Source organism: Panicum virgatum, chromosome 3N, assembly GCF_016808335.1.
Source record: "Panicum virgatum strain AP13 chromosome 3N, P.virgatum_v5, whole genome shotgun sequence".
NCBI lineage: Eukaryota > Viridiplantae > Streptophyta > Magnoliopsida > Poales > Poaceae > Panicum > Panicum virgatum.
Genome location: NC_053147.1, coordinates 34,282,644 through 34,288,350, shown reverse-complemented (window position 1 = coordinate 34,288,350; position 5,707 = coordinate 34,282,644). Strand labels below are relative to the sequence as shown.

Sequence of the window (5,707 nt, the reverse complement as noted above, 5' to 3'; positions counted from 1 at the left end):
CCGGTTGTGCTGCCGCACAAACGGCTTTGGAGACGGGGGGCGGCACAGTGGTTCTACAAATTTTAACACCCGTTCAGATGAAGGTTGAAAAAATAGCTCATCTAATGAAAGTGCTACTCTAAACTTAGTAAGATTTTGGTTAAAAAGATTGGTATACCCATGTTTTAGTATTGAACCAAGCAGACCTGCTATCTCGTAGCATCCATTCAAATCTCCCTTCCATTCAGAATGTAGTTAGGCCGGAAATTATCCTTAATCTAAAAAAATTCAGAATGTAGTTTTTATTCTGCTTTACTTAACTAATTACTTTAATAAATATGATTAGCGGGTCGGAGCTGACGCGAGGAATGAGAGGCAAATGGAAGTCCACGGCAGTGGAGTCAGAATGGGCCATGACAGGTGACAGTCAAAGAACCAGCCGGCGGGGAGAGGAAAGTGGCCACATGGTATGTGACCAAGGTAGGCATGAGTTCGAGCCATCGAGAAGGCTTAACCATGTGCTCCGCTCGCGCACCATATTATCACCAATTTTGGCTCTATTTGGTTCTTTTAGGAGAGAAATCTTACATGTATGGATTATTAAATAAAATCTATTTGTAAATTTTTTTTTCAAATGGGTGCAACTTTGCGCGACAAATCTAATGAGACTAATTAATCCATGATTAGATACAGTAATGCTATAGTAGCCATCTTTTCATCATGCGGTCAACGGTCTCATTAGATTCATCTCGCGAATTAACACAGGGTTCTAAAGGAGATTTTGTAAACTACCTTTATTTAATACCTCTAATTAGCCGTCAAAATAGTGAACAGTTCTAGCGCTGGGAAAACCAAAGAGAGCCTTTATAGCACACTCCCGCTGACTTCGCTGACTTCCATGACCCCATTCACCATCCTCCATTTCCTGCTGCGATGCTCACCTTGAGACTTGAGAGCCTTCCGATGACCACTTCTCTGCTCAGGTCAGTCTCCTCCCCACCCTGATGTCTCTCACTCTGATATCTTGAATGAAGGATGCTTAAAGAGGAGCGTCAAGCTTTTGCTGCATTTGGATCTGGTTCCTCAGTTCTCGACTCGAGGAGTCCCAAACCCTCTTAGCGTCATGCTTGCTTTTCAGAGTATAGGCTGAAGCATCTGTTCCTCAAGTAGCTCTTATAGAATGTTTAATTTCGTGGCTGGTTTCTAGATTCTTCAGATTCAGGTGCCTTTAGATTTGCGTAGCTGTATCACTGATTTGTTCATAAGAATCTGAACACACCCGATGTGGCTCACCAGATCAAGCTAGGAGCACATTTTTTTGCTTGATTTCTGACTAATTTCTAGTCCACACCATCCTTAATATTGAAGCTGCACATGCCTAATATAGTAATACGTATTGAAATTTCCAATATTTGTGTAAATTTGAAGAACAAGATGTGCAGCTGCAACCAGGAATGGCAACACAGATTGAACTCTTGAAGTTGAGCGGCAACCCCAGTGCTTTCTGCGTCAAGCCTGGCATATTTGCAGAAGGTTTGAACAACTGAACTGTTAGTTACAGTTCAGTTGTTCAGATTTACACAGAAAAAGAGCACCAGATCAGGGCCGGCTTAAGAGGGAGGGCAGCCAGAGCGACGGCTCAGGGCCCAAGGAGGAGGAGGGCCCAAAATCTATTATGTAGTAGGTACTAGTACTTGGCTCAACACGGAGTATACGAGCCGCCAGTCAGGCACGCAGGTTTTCCGACAAATATGAGGAGTCACACATGTGACTAGCAGTCAAACTATCACACATGATGGAACAATTTTTTATGCTGGAACAATCAATAAAAAATTATTCCATATTAAAAGTATTCTAATTTTTTTATATTTACCAGGAATTGATATATTGGATCAATCTAACTTCTTACTTTTGGTCCATCTAAGAATAAAGCAGCCCATCATGCCTTCTTACTCTCGTGACCCTGACTAGCGCCCGGTCTTCCGGACTTCCACCCTTCTGCGCAATGATCGCGAGTCGGGATTCGGCATTTCGTTTTGAACTACTTTCGCCCGGCCCCGGTAGCCGAGTGTTCTCCTTCTCCAGATGACTACACACCAACACCGAAGACCGGAGTCCAACGCACTAACGGGTCTCACGCACACGCACGCCGGCCACCGCGGCAGCACCGCAGCCCGCGCGAACATCTGCTTCCTAGGCGCTAGCACTAGCACTCTAACAGGTTGCAGGTAATTCATCGTAATAATAGTTTTATATTTGTCATTTTAATTTATAATATTAATATTATTCTTCATAAATTACATATATTATCAAAATTTATACTTTTCTTTTAATTACTATTTCAAATAAAAAATAGTTGGCCTAATGTCCTTGAAAACCATGAGCCGGCCCTGCACCAGATTGGATGTTTAATATTACTCCACTGTTCTTGCATCAGCCCAGGAAATATACTTAGGACCGGACAAATAGTGAAGACTCCAAAATGGTGTTCAAAAAGATCATTTTTGCCACGGCCGTGATAACCGTCGCAGTCGCTTCACCAGCAGTTGCTCAAGAGACCAATAATCCTGCTGCTCCATCGTCCCCAATCGATCCGCCACCCCCGGTGCACCATGTTGACCTCGCTAATCTCCTTGACGTGGCCGGCCCATTCCAGACCTTCCTAAACTACCTGCAAAAGACCAGCGTCATCGAAACCTTCCAGAGCCAGGCCGACAGCACCAAAGCGGGCATCACCATCTTCGTCCCCAGGGACTCGGCCTTCATCGCGCTGAAGAAGAAGATAAGAAGACCACGTCTGCCATTGCTAGCCTCACCAAGGCCCAGCTCAAGTCGTTGCTGTTGTACCACGCGCTCCCCAGGTTCTACTCCCTGGCTGAGGTCGGCAGCATGAGGTGGCGCAGCCCGTGTTGGAAATATGCGTTTAAAGATACCATATTTTAATTTGAGAAAAAAATCAGATTTTAATTTGAGGCAAAATAAGAATAGCGATGCTACTGCTATCTCAAACAGAAGTAAAAACTGATAGAGTAAAACAAGCTGAAACATACTCATGTTAAATTCGATTACTCTTACCAAACAGCGCTCCATCCTCGTGAAGAGACGATGCAGTGCAGATTGTAGCAGTGCAGAACGTAGTCGATCGGTCTCGAGCGGTCGCGCAGTTGTGCTGCCCAGAAATCTTATTGCCGTCCCACGTGCAAGCTTCACGACGGCAAGGGTTCGGAGATGCCGCTCACCCTCCTTCTCAGTGCACGCCAAGGAAGGGTTGGCGAGATCTAGCAGCTCGATGACACAGCACAACAAGAGGTGGAAAATGGCAGGGAAAATTGAGAGAGAGCTTCCAGAATATTTTCAGTCCACTAATATAGGCGTGGCTGCCCTCAAGGATCTGTTATCACTTTGATGACGCCCATAAAAGACAATAAAACTCATTCAGATGGTCATAACAATTTACTGGGTATTAAAGAATTAACCGGGCATTGAATAGTGCCTAATCAGTGCACAACGGTTCAAATATGAGAGACACAAGTGACAAAATATTGGCTGAATTACAGTCACACAACCGCACGTCCCAAGTCATAACTCATGCGGATAAACATGCGAAAAGACGTGGATACGCGCGCACGTGCGTGTGTTGGTTTGTATTTAGCAAAGCCTTACACACCCCATCTCTTGGCTGCTCCATTCAATGCATGTAAAGTGCTTCGATATTTAAATTGGTGTCCACTTGCTTGTATTAGCAGTAGAAAACTATACCAACTAGTCACATATTGCTTTGAAATTGTCCAGAATGGGTCATTTGGACCAAATTCCAACAGCCCGGTGGCCACCTTCGCCGGATCTCGGTACACGCTCAACCTCACCGAGGACATCGGCACCATCCGGGTGAGGTCGGCGTGGTTGAATGCGAAGATCGGCAGTACCGTGTACGCGACAGTTCTGGTGGCGGTGTACGAGATCGACAAGGTTCTCCTGCCGTCGCAAATCTTCAAGAGTGAGCCCGTGCTCGTGAGCCCCTGCACCTGCCCCGGACGCAATGGTCGGTGGAGTGAAGAATTCATCGTGACAAGTTGGTGTTTGAGCTGAAAGATGTAAATTCCCGAAATAATCATGTTTAGGCACGGAAAACAGTGTATCCTGGTCTGTTGTTCTCATGCCAATGATTGAGATGGATATAGAGGCTTGGTTAATACTTTATCTAAAAAAATACCAATTCTGTTATAGACTGATGTCTATAGGTAATAATGAAATAAAGAACAAAGTAGACTACACATTTCCGTAGTAACACTTAAACAGTGAACGGACAACGCTAAAGTTGGCATCATCATTTTTTATTTTTAGATTCAAGAAAATTTCAACCTTAAACATTTATATGTGAATATCTATAACCAAATCATGATTTTTTATGCTTGAGGACTCTGGCGTTTCCCGCGCTAATGAAGAAGGCGCGCGGCAAGGCTTGCCAGCCTCCCGAATACCAGCTCAAGTTCTACTCCTGTCTGAGCTCGGTAAACTGAGGTCTGAGCAGGCACAACCACACAACCTGGTGGCCAACCTTGCCGGCTCACAGTACACCTTCAACATCACTGACGACATTGGCGCCATCCGAGTGGAGTCGATGTGGTTCAGCATGAAGAGCCTGAAAGCACCGTGACTTCCCGAGAGGGGGTGTTGGAATTTGGCCCATTTATGGCTCATTTAGGAGAATTTTAAAATAACATGTGGCTGATTGGTTTTGTCCCACACTGCTAGTAGAAACAAGTGGACACCAACTTAAATATTAGAGCAGTTTCCATGCGTTGAATGGAGAAGCCAAGAGATAGAGTGTGTAAGCTTTGCTGAACACACACCAACGCATGGGCGCGCATATTCGCGTGACTTGTGATTTGCGGTCGTGTGGCTGTAATTCAACACACTCGTTGTGCTGTGACGTCAAACTGCTGGATCTCGCCGGCCCTTGCCTTGGCGTGCACTGAGGACGGGGGGGGGGGGGGGGGGGTTGAGTGGTATCTCCAAACCCTTGCTGTCGTGAAGCCTGCACGAGGGGCGGCAATAAGATTTCTGGGCAGCGCATCTGCGCGACCGCTCGAAGCTGTTCGTCTTCCCTCTACGTTGCTTCATCTTCGATCTGCACAGCGACGAATAGTCACTGCGTCAACTCCCTATTGACATCAACCCGACTGCAAGTCCATGTCGCATCTGATTTTATTTGTATTCTTTTACCTGTTGCTACGACTAGCTTGCATAATGTATTTAATTGTTTATGAAATATGCCTCAAACTAAAATCTGGTATAAGAATAATGCGCATATTTCCAACAGGGGGTTGAATCAGGTGTTCTAAAACTAAAACTTCAATCACATTTGAAAATCTATTCCAATTTCTATCTAGATGTGCATTAAATTTTTTTTGGATGTTGCTATCTCCACTGTATAAAAGTTTTGCACTCGAGATTCTAATCCTATAAACTACACAAGGCAATTCTAGGAAGGTTGATGTAAGTGCAAGAAGTAATGTGGAATTTAAATAGGGTAGAGAATGCAAACTTTCGGCACGATAACTTTTTACTAAGGTATCGAAAAGCTCTCACTTTCCACTAATGCTTGTTGGAGCCCCGCGGGAGGGAATGGCAGTGCAAGGGCCAAGCTCCATGGATAGTTGACGGGCCTTCCCCACGCACAAGTGGGTCTCCGTCTTTCCTCTCCCGGATGCTCCCCACCGTCTTC

The 5,707-nt window shown here is 45.1% G+C and overlaps 1 pseudogene; it reads left to right on the top strand.

Moving 5' to 3' along the window:
• The first annotated feature begins 2,424 nt into the window (after nucleotides 1–2,424).
• Nucleotides 2,425–4,636, top strand: LOC120667762 (annotated as a pseudogene).
• Nucleotides 4,637–5,707: the final 1,071 nt, after the last annotated feature.